Below are 18,080 nucleotides of genomic sequence, written 5' to 3' on the forward strand. Positions count from 1 at the left end.
CCTGATGTCTCCGCCCCCCCCCCCCCACACTGCCCTATACATGGGACGAACTGGGCCAACTAATATGAGGAACCCCTTCCCTCCAGTGATAGGGCACAGGCTGGGACTGGAGGACAGAGCTACTATATTGCATGACCTCTAGCCAAGACTGCATTTCTAAGACCACTTAGGATTCCAGGACATGTGTTATGGCTGTGCTCAGCCTTTCTGGTTTCTACTCACTGGATGGTTTTGGGTTCACGGATGACCAAGCTCTTGGACCCTCCCCATATATCTCAGGCAGAAACTATGTCATTTTGGTCAATGGTCCAAGGAAATTTGAAAGACTCAGCTGGTCGCAGAAAGTCCTGGAGGGTGGGAAAGGAGAGAACATAGCCATCTATTGATCATTCCCTACCCAACCCCAAGCCTAGTGCTTCATAAATGCTGCCCTATGTATTTCCCACCTCTGTACTATTTCTTACCTGTCCTTTATGACAAGAAACTAGATCAGGCCCAGAGAGATCAGGTGACATGCCCAGGAACACAGAGTAGCCAGGACTTAGGATAACCTCAGAGCTCAGGGCTGTCTAGTTCTATAACTGGGAGTGGCCACTTTGTAAAGGGCCAGCCTGGGGCTGAAGAGTTCACGTTGATAATCCTTGCTCAGAAGGGTGGGTGTTGTCTGGGATCCTACCATATGGGCTATTCTATATAGAAGTTTGAAACACATTTTATTGTTCAGCATCTGGAAGCAGTATCTATTCTCGTCTATGGCCTCTTCCTGAAACAGCTCAGTCCTGATCAGACCAAATGTCTGTGCTCCTTGAGCCGGCACATTTGGGCAGGAAGGTGGCTAACATCCGGGAGGAGGATGGGGACTGATGCTCTTGGGCAATCCTATTTTTGAACCCCTTCTACCTCTAGCTAGCAGGCCCTTCAGTTCTGTTCCTCTGTGCTTAGATCTCCCCATAGTTTCTCGCTATGGGAGTAGCAGCTCTCCTGCTTTCTCTCCCCTGGTCACTTGCAGCCACCCCGTGAGGTCCCTTGGGTAAAAGGGCTCAGACTGTTGAGTGAGCAGCACAAGGCCAGTTGTCACTGAGAGCTGCTGCTGGCTACAGCCTCGCTTCTAGAGAATGGTTTTATCTGGAGGTGGTCTCTGACTCTGCTGTTATGTCCCTCTAGAGACTTGGGTCCTCTTTGTGAGTAGTGTGGGTGAGGACTATGCCAACCTTGGATCTAGCCCCAGTCATTCAGACATGTTTCCCCACACTTGTATCTCCCTACCCTGTCCCATTTCATTCCATCTATAATCTGTCTCAATTTCTGTACTAATAAAATTAGTTACTTGAATGGCTACAAGTCAAAAGTCTCTTCCAGACTCAATAGTCCAAACCATAGAGGAGAATTCTCCCCCGAGGCTTCAGTGGGATGAGGAATGCCACCCTTCTGTTTTGCTCTGTTGTGCTTTCCCCACCTGAGATTTCAGGGAGTTTGTCCTGAAGGGCCATGCCACCCATCCACAAAACACCTCCTTCTTCCACAGCCTGTGAGTGATGAGGACAAGAAGAGGCTGCTCCATCTCCTTCTGCTCCATTTTGCCTTCTCCGAGGGCCAAATATAGGTCTCCTCCATCTTTTATCTGACGATGGCAATACCCAGATTTTTGATGGGTTGATTCCAAGAGCAGAACCATTAACAACACTGGCCATTAAAGATAGAAGCAACCCTTGGGCTGTCCCATTGTCCTCACACCTCACTTCTGGAATCTCTGATCTCCCCACACAAGCACCTGTGTACAGCTGGACAGATGCGCAGCACTGGCTGTGGGGGTACCGACTAGCACTGGGCTAGTCTCAGAATTCCCTGATTTGGTTTATTTCCCTTTCTGAAAACGTCTAAGTCCATATCACATACTATCTACTTCCTACCCCTGTGTGGGCCTTTGTACTGGAGGCTATCCATGGAGATCTTATAGTCAACATGGCTCTATCCCCTTGCACCATATCTGGAGGCCCTCTGGGATGCTGTGTTAAATCAATAAATCCCTGACTCAAAAAGAACTGTTGCAAGTGATGTTTTCACCTTGACTAGGAATTGTATTTCTGAAACTACAAGCAGGAACGATGAAAGCTCTTACGGATCTATGTTGACAATGAAGCAACAGTGATTGTCAAGAGGAAACTGGAAAAACTCCCAAGACTCCTGCAAATCCACAGGGAAAGGTTCAAAGGTTCAGTGAAATCAGTCAACCAGCTTGGGACCCTACCTTTGTGGATTCAGAAGCTCTGGATCATCACGAGGGCTCGGTAATCCACCAGGAGATTACCAGGCATGATTCACACAGGAAAGAAGCACACAGAGAGCTGTGTATAGCTGCGTGCAGGACACATGTCTCAGTAGTCAGTGAGTCAGTAATCTCAGTATTCAGAAATAGAGGCAGGAGCAGGAGCATCCTGAAGCCACAGCAGGGGTGTATAGTAAGACCTTGTCTCAACACATGCATGCACACACACACACACACACACACACGCACACGCACACGCACATGCACACACACGCACACATGAGGGGAGGAGGGAAAGGAGGGGGAGGGATAGAAAGAGAGAGAGAGAGAGATCTACTCCTTTTTATGGACAGGTATGTTTTTACTACCCCAAAGACAGCTGTGAGATGATCCACACCAGTTGCCAGCATCCCTTACATGGGTGGGGAAACAAACAGCACAAAGTGTAAAAAGGAGATTTAAGAGTCTCTTTATTTTTTATTAATTTCTGAACTGTTTTTCCTACTTTGCTTTTTTTTTTTCCTGGAATGAAATAAAGTTGTCAGAGGGCCACTTCAGAAAGTCCTCAGTGAATGAGATGAAGGACTGGATAAAGGGCAGCAATCCTGATACTACTGTTCGAAAGCCATCCTTAAGAATGGAGATGTTTACATGTTCTGTCTTCTTTACCAATATGCAAATAGGCCAGCCCAGAGCTGATAGAACCTGTATTGTCTCAGTTGCCAAGCTCCCGAGCCAGAAGCAAAGAATCTCCCCACCACACCCAAGTACACTCGAGTGCATACCTCGGTGTGCATGCATGTGCGTGTGTGTGTGTGTGTGTGTGTGAGTGTGTATGTGCTTGCATGTATGTGTGTTTGCATGTGTGTGTGCTTGCATGTGTGTGTGCTTGCATGTGTGTGTGTGTGTGTGTGTGTGTGTGTGTGTGTGTGTGTGTGTTGAGACAAGGTCTTACTATACACCAGTGCTGTGGTTTCAGGATGTTCCTGCCTCTGTTCCCGAGTACTGAGATTATAGACATGTGTTCTGCACCCAACACTACACAGCTCTCTGGGTGCTGCTTTCCTGACCAAGTTGTGGTGTTCTCCAGTGGAGAAGTGTTAGTCTAGACATCACTGTGCACCTGACAACTTGCTGGGTATGTTAACATGTGCAAGTGTGTGCGCCCCACATCATGCCACATGTGCACACACAAAGTTCAGTGAATGCTGGAGGATTTCTGCATCGGCTCTGTCGACTCCATTTCCTAAACAAGGGCACTGAAAACATATGAGTTTCTGACACAATTATATCCTCTGAGTGGAGCCAGGCCCAGTGCTGGCCACTGGGCCTCAAGTCAAAGTAGGGAGGTGTTGAAGTTCCCTGCCTCACATCGGGAGATGTCTGCCTGGAAATGGTTCTGAGCATAGCAATAGAAGCTGCTACTTAGGGAGTCTTAGGTACACGGTTATTCACATTTTGTGAGGTATTATAAATAATAAATTTCTGCTCATCCTCACAAGGCCCCAGTAGCAGGAACCATTCTTGTTCTTCATAGGTGAAGAAACTGAGTCACAAAGAAGATAGGTACCTAGGAAGGACACAAACTCAGGAGGCTAAAGGAGGAGGTTTGAACCCTGCCATGGCCCCAGAGATCACAGCCACACACTGCAGTGACTCTGGCACTAGGACCCAGGCTTCTCAATGCTCTGCCCAGAACTCAATACAGGACACCAGGATGGTGCCAGTGCACAGTCATTACTCAGAATTAAAAACTCTCTATGCGTATTTTATCATGGATATTCCTGTTCTCTCTCTCTCTCTCTCTCTCTCTCTCTCTCTCTCTCTCTCTCTCTCTCTCTCCTAGTTTGTCTTTACAGACTTTCTGGAGCTTCCAGGACTAATTTTTGACCATCTCTGGGTCATCTCAGGGCATCTGGGTTCCCAGCATGCTCTTGGCCTTCCACTACCCACTACTCAAGCTCCAAGCCCTGTGCAGCCTGGCCTGTTGCCACTTGCCTCCAGGGTGGTCAGACAAGTTCCTCCAGGGCTGTGTCAAGAACAAGGCCACTCTCATTTACCTAACAGTGTATGCCAGAACCCAGCCACTTCCTTCCCACTCCAATGCTGTCTGCTCCATCTGCCAATCACCTGGAACATTATTTATTTACCATTTTTAATTAAATTTAAACAGCCCCGTTCCTAAGAGGAAAATCTATAGCATAGGTAAAACATGGAGAAGCAGCGTGACTTGCCATAGCAGAAGATAATCCTGCTCTGAAGATACAGCAGAAGCAAAGTGCTCACTGCTAGGTCTGCAGTTTGCATGACACAGAGCTTGAATGGAGCCATCCCCATGCTGGAGAGGCAGCAAGGCAACCCAGCACCCACCAGACTTTCTCCTCAATGGCATAGAGAGTATTAGGCAAGCCGGTGCCTGGGTTTTTTGGCACGGCTTTCTGAGCATCACAGGGAATTATACTCCTTTGAGGACTGAGCCTAGGAAGCCTGACTAGGTGATGCAGGAATGGTACCCTCATCCCGGTGGCTGTTTGGGTGCCTTGTAAATGGTTGTCTTGTGCACAGCTGGGCAAATCATACTCCCCTTCCCTCCAGCCTGCCTCTTAGACCTCTCATAGCAAACCAAGGATATAATTCCATCTGAGGCTAGGGCCTACTGGTCAACCCTGGTCTTCAGCTTTGTTAGTGTAAGTCACACAGTAATTTCTGAGCAGATCCCGATGTTTAAAACACGTTATTGGTTGCATGGCAACGACCAGAGTATGTTTTTGAGTTTGTGTATTCTTGTATATCTGGCATCCCTGTACTATGTGATGATGTTCCGTGGGGGATGCACAGGGCTGCTGGCTGAGACAGGATTCAGCAACGTGGCCTTGTCAGCCATAAAGTTAGTGACTGTTCAATATTCACTGCATATTAGGAAACTGAATTAAACAGAAAAGTTAAGTTGCCAGCCCCAAGCCCCACAAAGGTAAATGGGAGAGTTTGGACTGAGAGCTGACTTTTGGGGGCCAAGAACAGTGTTAAGGGTTCAGGGGACAGAATACAGGCTGGAGTAAGACTTGCAGTCTTTTCTTCATAGAGGTCTTATTCCCATCCTATAACAGAGAGGGGAGAACTGACCTACCCATTTCCCTGCCCAGAGACTGCAGGGATGGAGCATATAGGAGCACACTATGGGTGGAAAGCACACACACACCCACTCCATGATGACTGCTATTGACCCCCCGACAGCAGCCTGAAGCTCATGCTGGTCCCCAGCTGGCCTGGGTGCCCTGCCCCCACCCACCCCAAGAGTGCAGGAGGAGTCCTGTGCTTTCTCTGTTTTGGCTTGGCAGAGTTGCATACCTGCCCCCTCCCAGTTGCTCCAGCCCTTCTGTTTATCCTGAAAACACTCAAGTGCTCCGCACCATCATTTAGAGGCCAGAGGGGCGGCTGCCATGGGGCACTGGGCGGTCTAAGCCTGTTTGAGCTGTCCCAGGACCTGCTGCCTGCACGTGCCCAGGACCCATTTGCCTGGGAATTAATGGGCCCACGCCCCTGCTAGGTGCAGACATGAGCCGCCTGAGAGGCAGCCAGGCAGGAGAAGAATATGATGTGATAAGAGAAAGTACAGCCGGGACCTGCCTGACTAGGTGCTTATTGAGCCCTATGACCTTGATCCCCTAGTCTCAATGCCTCAGTTTCCCCACCTTTATCTCTTCTTCCAGAACTCTGGAGACTAGCACATTCACAACTCAGAAACATCTATGGGGGGTAGGGCAGAAAGTGGGCCCTGCTAGTCATATGAATATTTATTGTCTAGTTAGAGCTCCATACCAGGCTCTGAACTAACATGTTGAAAATGTTTCGTTGACTTTTACCACAGTTTCGCGGTAATGTGTAAATGATAGCATTTCACCAAATGCATTTTCATTTCCTGAGCACACTTCCATAGAGCCCAGAAGTCCCTCACTAGCCCTGCCTTAAGGCAGGGTCCTGAATGAAGTCCTTACTGAATGCTTGTCTAGGTGCCAGTAGATCTCAACAGATGTAGACTCACTCAGGTAATTAATAGGCAACTATCTTACTCAGGTCCCTGAAGCCTAAAAGTCTTGCATTCATGCATATCCTTCATAATAAGCAAAGCTCAGCTACCCAGCGTCTGAGAGGTTTGAGCCCGTTTGGTCTCAAGGGCATATACTGGAAGTGAGCAAGACCGGAAGGGTGGGTCATGCATAGCAATGGAGAAATTGGTACCCAAAAGGCAAGAAGCAGGAATGGGGTTGTAGCACAGAACAGAGTGCTGGTCTGACATGCCCACCCACAGAACCCTTAAAAAATATGGCAAGCAGTAAAATAATGCTTGAACCTTCCCTCCCTTCTCTCTTATTTTCTTCCAATGGCCCCTCCTGCTCCTCTCCCTAGTGTTTCGAGACCAGACCCTGACTGCCATGTGTCTATCATTACAAGTGACCTGGGACCTTCCCCGAGTCCATTCTCCTCTATGATATTCAGTATCCCTGTCTGAGAAATGAACAGAAGAGCCAGGCTGCTGTTTTGAGGGTCCTCTGCTCTGGCCATCTGACCCTGCTGTAGCTTACATATGGAGAGTCCTTCCTATCTCTGAGAGGCCATCATCAGTGTGTGAAACTCTTGCACTCAAGGGAATTTTGTCACTCATATTTTGTGAAGTTTTGAAACAAAGAAAATGTTCCCCAAATGCCAGATATCTAGTAACAAGAATGCTCGTGGCAGAAAAAATTAAGAACAAAACAAAACAAAAACAGCTATCATTTAGAGAGTATTTGATGTCCTAGCTGGACACAGTGCATGCTAATAGCACCCCCTGAGATAGGCATGATGTGTCCCATGGATGGCTGTGGATATTGGGGCTGGGAAAGGCAAAACCATCACTTGTAAACACTTGACAAGTTCAGTTCAAAACCAGGTCATCTAGATTCCAGAGGACACGATCTGTGATTTTATTTTTATATCTTGGCTTTTGCAAGTCAGGGTATCGCCAAGTAGCACAGGCTGGACTCAGAACTGATCTTCCTGCCTCAGCCTCCCAAGTGCTGATCATAGGTGTTTGTCACCACAGCTTGCACAGCAGGTAGTCTCCGTGATGAAACCAGCTTCCAGTGGTTTCCTTGTGCTGTACGCGGCAGGCAGCATGTGTCTGTCCTTTGAAGGGGGTCTTCAAGCCTGGACTGCTCTTTGCTCTTGAATCAGGGCCAATGATGTCACCTGAGGACATGACATTAACTTCTCTCATAAAAGGAAACTGAGGTCCAGATGGGTTAGGGATTTGTGCAGTATGGGTGATTCAGGGGGATTTAAGGAACATGTGTGCAAGTAAAACCAGTAGCAAAGCAAACCTTGTAAATTTGTGGGACATTGGTGTTCATTACACGCATGAAGGGACACGTGTAATGTGTCCTCCCCACTCTCCTCTCTCCAGGGCCAGCTGCTGTGTACTCCTTAGACCTAAAGATGGAGGTAGCACATGCAACATACCTGAGACCTCATGACTACTTCCCTCTGGAGGCCTGGGATGCTGAGAGTGACAGGGACTCAAATCTGGTCACCTTAGAAAACTTAAGGCCAACAATTCTAACCCTGGCCGGGGGAAGGCAAGCTTGGCTTTTTCAAGGCAATGTATCACTAAGAAGCACAGGCTGGACTCAAATTTGGATCAGAGGTGAGAAGCTTGGGGAACATCTATCAGCATCTCACACACAACAGCTCAAATGTCTTTCTCAAAAACATTTGAGAAAATCTCCAAAACGCTGTCAGCAGGATGATGTTTTGTTTGTTGAGATAGAGTCTGCTATGTAGTCTAGGCTGGCCTCCAATTCAAAATCCTCTTGCCTTGGACTCCCAGCGTCTGTAATTTTAAGCACATGTCACCATTCCCTATTTAGGATACATTTTTTCCTTCAAATAGAAATTGCTTATTCCGTATACTTATCTATTATTCCTTGTAATAAGAAATCAGAAAACATGGAGGTTCCAGAATGTTCCTCTCATGTTTTAAGTCTTTTTCACATTGATGTGATTTTGGCTCACCAGGTTCAGTTGCAATATGTTAAATGTATACATCCTAGCATTACAGATACCCAAGTCAACATCCACCCAAAGAAAGATGCTTCCTGCCATAAATAGATCTTATGACCAAGTCAAGGAAGCCTGGGATATAACACACCACCATTTCCAGGATCTATAATAGGCTCTATTTTCTAGGAATAAACCCTTCAGCTTTCAGGTGAGTGGTTTTGGCTGGGGAATCAACTCTACAATGGGTGAAGAGCCATTGCCCGCTCCTGTTGAGCAGTACTGAGGCTGTTTGTGCAATGGGATCTGGGATAATCTAGCTGAGGCAAGCTCCTGCTGGGGCTCAGACTCCTGCGTCTCCAAGATTGTTCAGTTATCAGTGTGGTAGAATGACATGAGGATGGTAAGACAAGCAAGCAAATATCTGACCCTCATAGTATTGATAGATCTTGATTCTCACAGAATTGACAGATCCTGACCCTCACAGCATTGACAAGTCTGGCACCTGTCCCTCATCTGTTGTCTTCATTAACCCTCCCAAAATTCCCCATGTTGCAGATTAGGATGGTTCAGAGAAGTGGAGGAACTTGCCCAGGGCCACGCAGACAGAAAGTGAAGAGAGTGGATCCAGAACTCAGTTTTCCAGGATGCTACCTTCTGAGGGACTATCATTAGATTATCCTAACTTGCAAGTTCTGGGCTCCAGCCATACAGACTGAGTTACAGCCTCCTTTTTTCCCTCCACCATCTCCCTTACTCAAGATCAAGCAGACATTGCTCCCTCTTCCCCACCTGGTCTTGCCTCAGCCGACCCCTGATGTAGACCCTGCTCCTGGCTGACTCTTTTCTATCAGCTACTTTCCCTGCAGGTATATGGATGTGGGACGTAAGCTTAGAGGAGTCTGTCTGTCTGCCCTCTTCTGGTGTACCCTTTCCTTCCATTGACTCAGACAGAAAGTTACCCAGAGCTCCCACCCTGCCCCTGGCAAGCCTCCGAGGGTGCATGGGCAATCAGACCTGATCTCAGAATCAATGATGTGGAAAATCCAGGGGAACAAATCCTGCCGGCTCTGGGCAGGTGCAGCTGTCATTGTCCCCAGCCCCAAGTTCTGGCTGGCTGGCCCCATCCTGGGGTTCAGATCCAGGCCGGGAGGGGGAGGGTGCTGCAGGTGAACAAGGGACTGAGTGCTGAGTGTGCTTCAGCTGGCCATGGCCACACCAGTCCCGGCAGCCTCTCGGCTAGAACAAACCTGTTCCTCATCCGGGAAAGAAAACCCTTTGGACGGAGTGATATTGCACCTGCCAAATAAACACGGTTATGATTGTTGTACGTTTCCCCCAAAATAAATGCCACTCAACAACCCCATCTTCAGGGCAAGGCTCTTGAAGAAGTGACCACTCCTGAAACTCAACCACACAAGAAAATTGTGGCTCAGAAGTGTGTTTTCAACCATGGATCCAGTGACCTGCTTTTATCGTGTGTTTCCTTTATATCCAAAATGTCCATATGGGAAGAAGGTCTTCCAAAAAATGGAGAACCACATTAAAGAAGGAATCTAGTTCTTCACAAATGTTACTGGAGCCCCTGAAGTGGTCTTGGGCTGTCCTCTCTAGCTTAGAGTACTGCATATCCATCTATCTGTCCATCTATCCATTTATTTATCCACCTGTCCAATTAGCATGTTCTGTGTGTGTGTCCAGTACTAGATAGACTGTGAGACTCTGGGGACTGTTGTCCAAGGCCAGACCATGAGGCTCTGGGGACTGAGCACTAATGCTTTAGCAGAACTTATGGTGGGCATAGGCAGACAGGTCACCCTTTGGTCACAGTGAACAGAGCTAGGGCTTAGATAGAGTCATTTATGCCTCATCTCTGAGCTTTGCATGTGGTTACCTCCACTCTGATTTATCTCAGGAAACACTCAAAGCTGAGAGTGACCAGATTCATACTTGGAGAATTCCCCTTGAGCTTGGTGGGATAGGACTGGAGGCAGAGGCTGGCTGAAAGGCTGGTCCAGAGGTGAGACATGATGATCTGAGCTGCAGAGGACGGTGAGAACAGAGAGGAAATGAAAAGGATTCGGGAGCTAGTGTCGCTAGGACTAGGTGAGAGGTGAGGTAGGGTGGGAGGAAGAGAGGGGCTGTGGGTGATACCCACATTTCTGAGTTGTGGAGGATGTCACCCCATCACTTCCCATTAGAAGACGGATTCTGGAGAGTTAATGGACTCACCGAACGGTACAGAAATTAAAGAATCTGTCTGGTAAAGGGCTTAGGCATTCCTGTTTTGGGAGATGATGATGGTCTTGAGGCCTCTCTGGTGGGCAGAGGGCTGCAGTGGGCTTTGAGGAAGGAAAGATGTCCCCACGAACTGTGGGCCTTTGTCAATGTCTGAAGACATGTTTTTATTATCACAAGTTGGCTAGAGATAAATACTACATTAAACATCTCGTGGTGCGTGGGGGAGTCCCTCTAGCCAGCTATGTCAATACAGCTGAGGCTGCAGAAGCTGGCCATAGGGAAGCTGAAGAATAACACGTGATTGTGGTAGCTGTAGAGCCGGGTACTTGGTTACACCCTCATGTCACCTCTTAGGACCTGTGTGGTTATGAACACGTTACTTAGAAAACTCTAGGCCTCCCTATTAAAGAAGCCAATGTGTAGCTGGTGTAAAAGATATCAGCAGTTAGTAAAAGGAACATACTCTTTAAGATTGCCTACCAATTGATGCAGGTGCCCACACTCTATGAGGGCAACAAGGCTGACCTTCCCCATGCTCAGCTCTGGAGACTGGATGTAAGGCTGTATTTACACTGCTTATTATCATCTGCCTTCTATAGGATGAAGGCACCATGAAATGTGTTTTACATGTATTAGCACATGACTGAGTCTCAGAGACGTTGGTGGCAGCATTCAAAGCACAGAGAATGTATAGAATAGCCTCCTTGAGGTTCTCTCAGACCACAGATAAATATGCTATTGGTAAACCAACCAGCACTACAGAATAGAAACATACACATACTCATTCATTCAATAGGGCTTGGATAAACATATACTATGGGTGACTGTAGTCCTGTCTTTATCATCTAGGTTCTATACCATATGTAGCTCATTATCCACAGGGTGAGACAGATTACAAGAGAATGCCCACACAGGGCATATGCATCTCCATTAACATGCTGATCGCTTGACATTGCCAAGGATCAGAAACTTGTGGGCTTTGGTTCACTCAGCTTCAGCTTCATCATGAAGAGGTATTGCTCTCCTCATTCTAATGTTTAGAGATTGGGGTTATGAAAGACTCAGTAACTTGCCCAAAGTCTTATGTGGTTTGTGGTAGAGACAAGTTTTGAACCTGATCTTTTAAACTCTAAAATTAACTACCCAGAAGACTCTTGTAGTAGATAATTTTCTGTTGCCCTAATAAAACTCCATGGCCAAGGTAACTTATAGAAGGAAGGGTTTACTTGGGCTTATTGTTCCAGAGTGATATGGGTCTATCTGTTATGGTGGAGCTGCAGCAGGCATAGTGGCTGGAGCCACATCTTGAACCTTGAACCTTGAACCAGGCAGGAAGCAGAAAGAGCAAACTGAAAACCATGAAACCTCAGAGCCTGCCCCCAGTGGTGTATTTCTCCCTACAAGGCCACACTTCCTAAACTTACCCAAACAGTGCCACCAACTGGAGACCATATATTCAAATATCTGAGCCTATGAGGGACATTCTCATCCAAGCCACTACGTTTCATCTAATGTACACCTGGCACCCAGCAACCTGCCTACTGCCTCATTTGTTTATCTCAGACATATTTTAGAATGCTGTTCTCTTGAAATGATCAGTAGTAGGTCCTGAGTTTGTTCAACATCAAGGAGAGAAGCCTGGGGGATTCTGAGAGATGACAGCAAAATGCTTGTCCCCATGGAATCTGAATAAGCAATAGGTAGGGCTAGGCAGCTCTAAGCCTCAGTGAGGCACCTCCTACCCACTTAGATAGGATCTCTTGCAGCAATGTGATCTCTGGTTAGAAAAATATAGGTTAAGTCTGTTCTCTGAGAGAGGCTGAGAGCCAGCATGTATCAAAACATCAGAAAGAGGGACTGGGAAATAGTAGTTTCATAAATGGTGTTCCCTGCAAATGTCTAGCAAGTTTGATTGCTCTTTTTGGTTCTCTTATCAAGTATCTTAAATAGAAACCAGTTGAAGGCTTCAAGGAAATTGTATTTGAACAAACTCCAGCCAGGAGACCACCCCTTGGATACTTGGGCCGGGGGACCTAGGGCTACACCGAGTACCAATAGAAGTGCCACCAAACAGGTAACAAGTCTTGCACATTTATAGCCAACAGATTCTCTGGCCCCATTTACTCCCCTTGAACTCTCTGAGCATCTCTCTGATGCCAGTCATTGCAAAAGCAAACTGAGGACAGCAGAGATACCCCCCCCCCCATTTTAAAGGGACACACTGGTGGGAAATCGTTTTTCAGACTGTCTGCCAGGGGTGTAGCACTGGGACCTTTGACACAGGCAGAGTGTTATGAGATGAAAGGGTCAAGTAGGCCCTCACAGTCAGTGGGAGGAGGTTCAGGAGGCTTCTGAAGTGTGCTGTCCATTGAGCAGAAAGTATTTTCATCAGCACAACCAGAGTCTTTAGGTGGAGAAAACCAGTTGCTGCAGATGTCATGATTTGGGAAACTTGCATGCTCTGATTTCAGTGTGAACATTAGAATTCACAGAGAAACATTAGGGCTTTCATCAGGGATGGACCTGAGTCACCTCCCAACCATTAATTCCTCCATTCATCCTGATTGATACGGGTGACATGCCACAGATATCACATGGGTTTCCCCGTTATGCTTCTTAGCATCATCATGGTGTAGGTACCTGGTAGAGGGTGGACTTGTAATCTTACGGGCCCCTCCATATTCTCATCTGTAAAATGGGTCTAATGGTTGCTTTTAGGATTGACATGGAGATTAAAGAATATACATAATCTACAAATGTCTGTTTGTATTAGGATCCCCATTATTGCTATTATCTCCCCCGCCCCATTTAAAAGTGCATGAGATGCCAATAAGTAACTGTTGACATAGAAAAGAAGAGATTCAAATCCAATATAATACCCTCTAAATGATGTGTGTGCTTCTGAATTTTTTAAACCAGTGTCAATCAAATGGATATTTCAGTGAGATCTATTGGATATACCTCTAAGCCTTAATATTTACATCTACAGAAAGTGTGACCTTATCCACTGCTGAACAAAGTTTTCTATCTCAATATGGTAGAAATCAAAGGAAGTGGATGGAAGACTCTGGAGAATTTAGAAATAATCACAATGGAAGTTCTCCCTGTCCTCTCTCCCTGCCATCTGCATTTTACTTCCTAGAGTCTTGAAATTGTTGTTATTACAGTGTATAAAATGCCAGTATTTATTTTTACAGAAGGTAGTGTTTTGGATATCTTACTAACAGATTAAAAGATGGCTGCTCTAATGCAGTAGAGAGCCTCAAAATTAACAGTGATAGGTTAGTGTAAAAGTTTCATGTCTTGGTGTCATTTCTCCCTTCTGCTTGTGTGACTTTGGTTGAATCATAGTCTTTTGAGTTTTGTGCTCTTATTAAAAAAATATCAGAATGGGGTCTGGCTTGGGGATGCCACTCAACTGACAGAGTGCTCAGCTAGCATGCATGAACCCTGGGTTCAATCCCCAGCTTGTAATGATCAGGTATGGTCAATAAGGCGTGGTATTGATACACATCTGTAATACAAGCACATGAGAAGCAGGTGGAGGAGAAGTTCAAGGTTATCTTAGCAGTAAGTTTCAGGACAGCTGAGCTACATGAGACCCTATCTACACACACACACACACACACACACACACACACACACACACACACACACACACACATACACACTTCAGAATGACACTGTTCACTATTAATAGCAGTAAAGCTATAATCACCACTGACTCCCTGGGGAGATTTTATAAGAGAAAAAGATAGCAGCATGCCTCTGCATGAACAAGAAATTCTAAGCAGTATAGAATCACTCTAATCTTCTGACACGGTCTTAGGACTATTAGAGCTTAAACGTTGTACCCTCCCACCTAGGGATTCCTACACAGTGCTTCTAATGTCCTGTTCCTCAGAGGTGTATAAAAGTCATGTAATCTATTGTAAAGAATTATTCTTATCTATCTGGAGGTTTATAGTGAAGAAAAATGCCTGTTTTCAATGGTTGGCAAATTACTGAGAAGACACCTAGATACAGGGATTCTTGCTAAACCAATTGTGTTTGTCTATTTATGTTCTGTGTCTATAACAACTAAGCTGAAGCTCGGTCCTTACACAGAAGGAAAAGAGTTTTAGTAAGTGCATAATTTCAGAGTGGAAAGTCCAAAACTAGTAGTCAGATCCGTTGTTGGAAGCTCTCTTGGTTATTGTCACAACAGGAACACATGCCAAGGGAGTGATCATTTGGTGACCCAAGAAGCAGAGAACATTCTGGGGTCAGGAAAATTACACTGGTGTCTTATAAAGGGCACTCCCCCATGACTAAATCCTAAACACTTCCACAGAGCTCCACCAACTGAAGATTCCATATCATTTCTCAACAGCTCTATGCTGAGGACCAAGCCCTCACCATATTAACTCTGGTACACTCAGAACATGGGAAATCTACACCGCCAGCCCCATGAGCATTCTTCACAAACGCAGCCCAAAGACTCAGGTATCAAAGTTGGGGGTGGAGAATTTGATCTGGTACTGAAGAAGATCGAAATGCCAATGTGTGAAGAGCTACCCACACCCTGAAATAACTTAGTAGGCCCTTTCCACAACTTCGCCAGGCCTAGTAAAAAAAAAAAAAAAAAAAAAAAAAAAAAAGGACCAGAGGATCCTGGCCAAAAGTTTGATTAATCATAGGGTCATTATCAGTTAGGGTTGGGGCCTCATTTTCCTGTACCCCACCCACCTGCACTGGACTGGCTCTGTTTGTGACTCTTTTCATTTGAATCTTGGGTTCTTACAGTTCTCTCTGTCGCTCCTTGCCTCCCTCTCTCTTTTTTCTTGAAAAGTCCATGCTTATTGGTGGGAGTACTCCATACTGTTAAGACATGCCTGTTTTGTTTTCAATCTTGATCTACATATTTAAATAAATTTGTATCAAAATCTCATCAAGTTCTCTTGTAGATATCAGTAAGTGGATTCTCCCTATGGATTCTAGGGAGAAGTTCTAGCACAGTATTGCAGAACAAAGTCAGAAGACATTTATTAAACTTCTACTCCTCCCATAAAACTAATATGATCTGTGGTGCTGGTGAAAGGTAGGAAATAGGAGCAAACAGAAAGTCCTGGAATAGACCCACTCAGATACAGTCCGCTGTAGTGTTTGTGCGCACGTGTTTGTGTTTGCGCGCATGCGTATGTGCCTGCATGGCAGGGGCAGAAGCCAGGGCTTCCGGCATGCCAGACCCTAACACTGGGCTTTATCCTAAGCCTTTGGTTTATTGAGAGAGGGTTTTACTGTGTAGCTCAGGCTGGTCTGGAGTTCCTCTTGCTTGTGCGTCCCCGTTCTGAGATTCCAGGCGTTCTCTCACTCTATGGCTTTATCAGCGGGTCTTTGGTAGGACACTGTGAACATCACAACAGGGGAAAGAAATGTTGCTGGAAAAATCAAATATTCACATGGTGACAAAAACTAGATAAATATATTATATTTCTTCACTAAAAAGAAAATTAACTCAAAGTTGATCAGAGATAGAAAACACTGAAATGTAAGAACTTCTGCAAGATAACAGGAAAAAATCAATATGAATTTGTGCAAGGCAAACGATTCCTTAGATACACACCAAAGCCACAATTTGTTGTGCAGATTTGCAGTAGAAGTTATCTGTTTTTATGGTAAAGTTATTATGTACATATGTGCAAAGATTAAAGAGAACTTATTTACTGTCAAATGGAACGTAGATAGGGTTTGTTATAGGCCTTAATAAGATTTAAATTATGTTACTGTTGCAAAAACTGTAGTTATAATCAAGAAGCTCTTCCTCCCTGTTTCCTCTTTTCCCTCCCTCCTTTCCCCCTTCTTTCTTCCTTCATTAAAAATGAGAAATAGATGCAAAGCCAAATCTGCTCTAAGAAGTGCTGTTTGACGGCCTTCCTGGAGACACGTGATTTGTGTGCTAAGTGGCCCTAAGAGTTTAGATCCCCTGTAGAAGAGGCAGCCCGGCAGCCTTACACCCGAGCTCATGCCCAAAAGAGTAAGAGACACTCTCCCAATGAGATCATTGTATAGTATAACTATACTCCATGCCTTCAATCTAGGCAGCCTAGAATCAAGAGGAGAACCTCAACCTCCACTCCTATACCACAAATCTCAGCATCACAGGGAACTATCCTGGATCCCTGGGCTGGTTCTGACCTTGGCGCCCTCCACTCTGGCCAATGGGAAGTGAGATAAGTCCTGTAATATAGACCTTCCACGGGCGTGTGGGAACTCACTAGAGACATCTGGAGCTGTGAGGCATAGCACGACTCAGGCACCTCTAAGACTGTTTACAGGAGGAGTCTAAGGCCTGACCAATTTAGAAGATCTGGTCCCAAGTCAATTGGGAGTTAGGTTACAGAGCTTTCTGGAAACTATGGGGGCTGGGTGTCTGGTGACTATCCTGTGTCTATCTATAGGAAACAGCTGCTAACAAATAGCTAAAACATAGGCCAAATGTTTCTGGAGACTGCAGAGCTGTATACAATCTCTGAATTTCTGAGTGATGATGGTTTGTTCAATATTCTTAAAGGCTCACACAGGTCAAATGCAGCGTAGGGCACCATACTTCTTTGGTGTGCCTTCTGAACAGTGGGAACAGATTTTTAAATCTTCTTGGGTGGGAGATTTTCCTTCTCACAATGCAGCTTTTCCTTCTCTCAAAAGTATACCTCAAAGACATTGGTTAAAACAAGTGGAACCTAAGTGATTTATTTTAATATTAAGGCAACAGATGGGACTTGGGTCCGGGTCAGTGTTTTCCATCCTTTCCAGTATTGCAACCCTTTAATGTGGTTCCTCATGTTGTGGTGGCCCCAACCATAAAATTATTTTTATTGTTACTTCATGACTGTAATTTTGCTACTGTTGTGAACCATAATGCAAATATTTGTGTTTTCTGATGGTCTTAGGCAACTCCTGTGAATGGATCACTTGACCCCTAAAGAGAGGAACTTAAAGGTTAATTCCTAAAGGTCGGGAGCTGCCAGTCCAGGCCACCTCACTGAGACTGTGGGAAAGCATATGATGGCTTCACTGTTGAAGGCAGAGCCACAGCCAGACAGCACATGGGAGCACAATCAGGAAATGTGGCCGTTATGAAGAAAATCTGGAGGCTGGAGAACTGGCTCAGTGGTTAGGAGCAGTAACTGCTCTTCCAGAGGACCTGGGCTCAGTTAACAGCGATCACATGATGGCTCACAACCACCTGTAACTCCGATTCTAGGGACTTGATGCTCCTCTGGGCTCTGTGGATACCAGGCATGTGTGTGGCGTACATATATACCTGTTGGCAAACATTCCAACACATAAAATGAAGCATAAAATAAACACAAAACATAAAATAAACATAAAATGAACACATAAAATGAAGCAGGAGGAAAACCAGGATGATATGCTCTTCACCGTTAGCCAAGGGTCCAGCAAAGGTCCATTTCCTATTGGCTCTCAGGAGCAGAGTTCAAAGTCTAGACTCTACACCATTTGCTTGCTATGGCCTATGTATATTGGCTCTCAC

This window comes from Mus musculus, chromosome 11 (genome assembly GCF_000001635.26).
Source record: "Mus musculus strain C57BL/6J chromosome 11, GRCm38.p6 C57BL/6J".
NCBI lineage: Eukaryota > Metazoa > Chordata > Mammalia > Rodentia > Muridae > Mus > Mus musculus.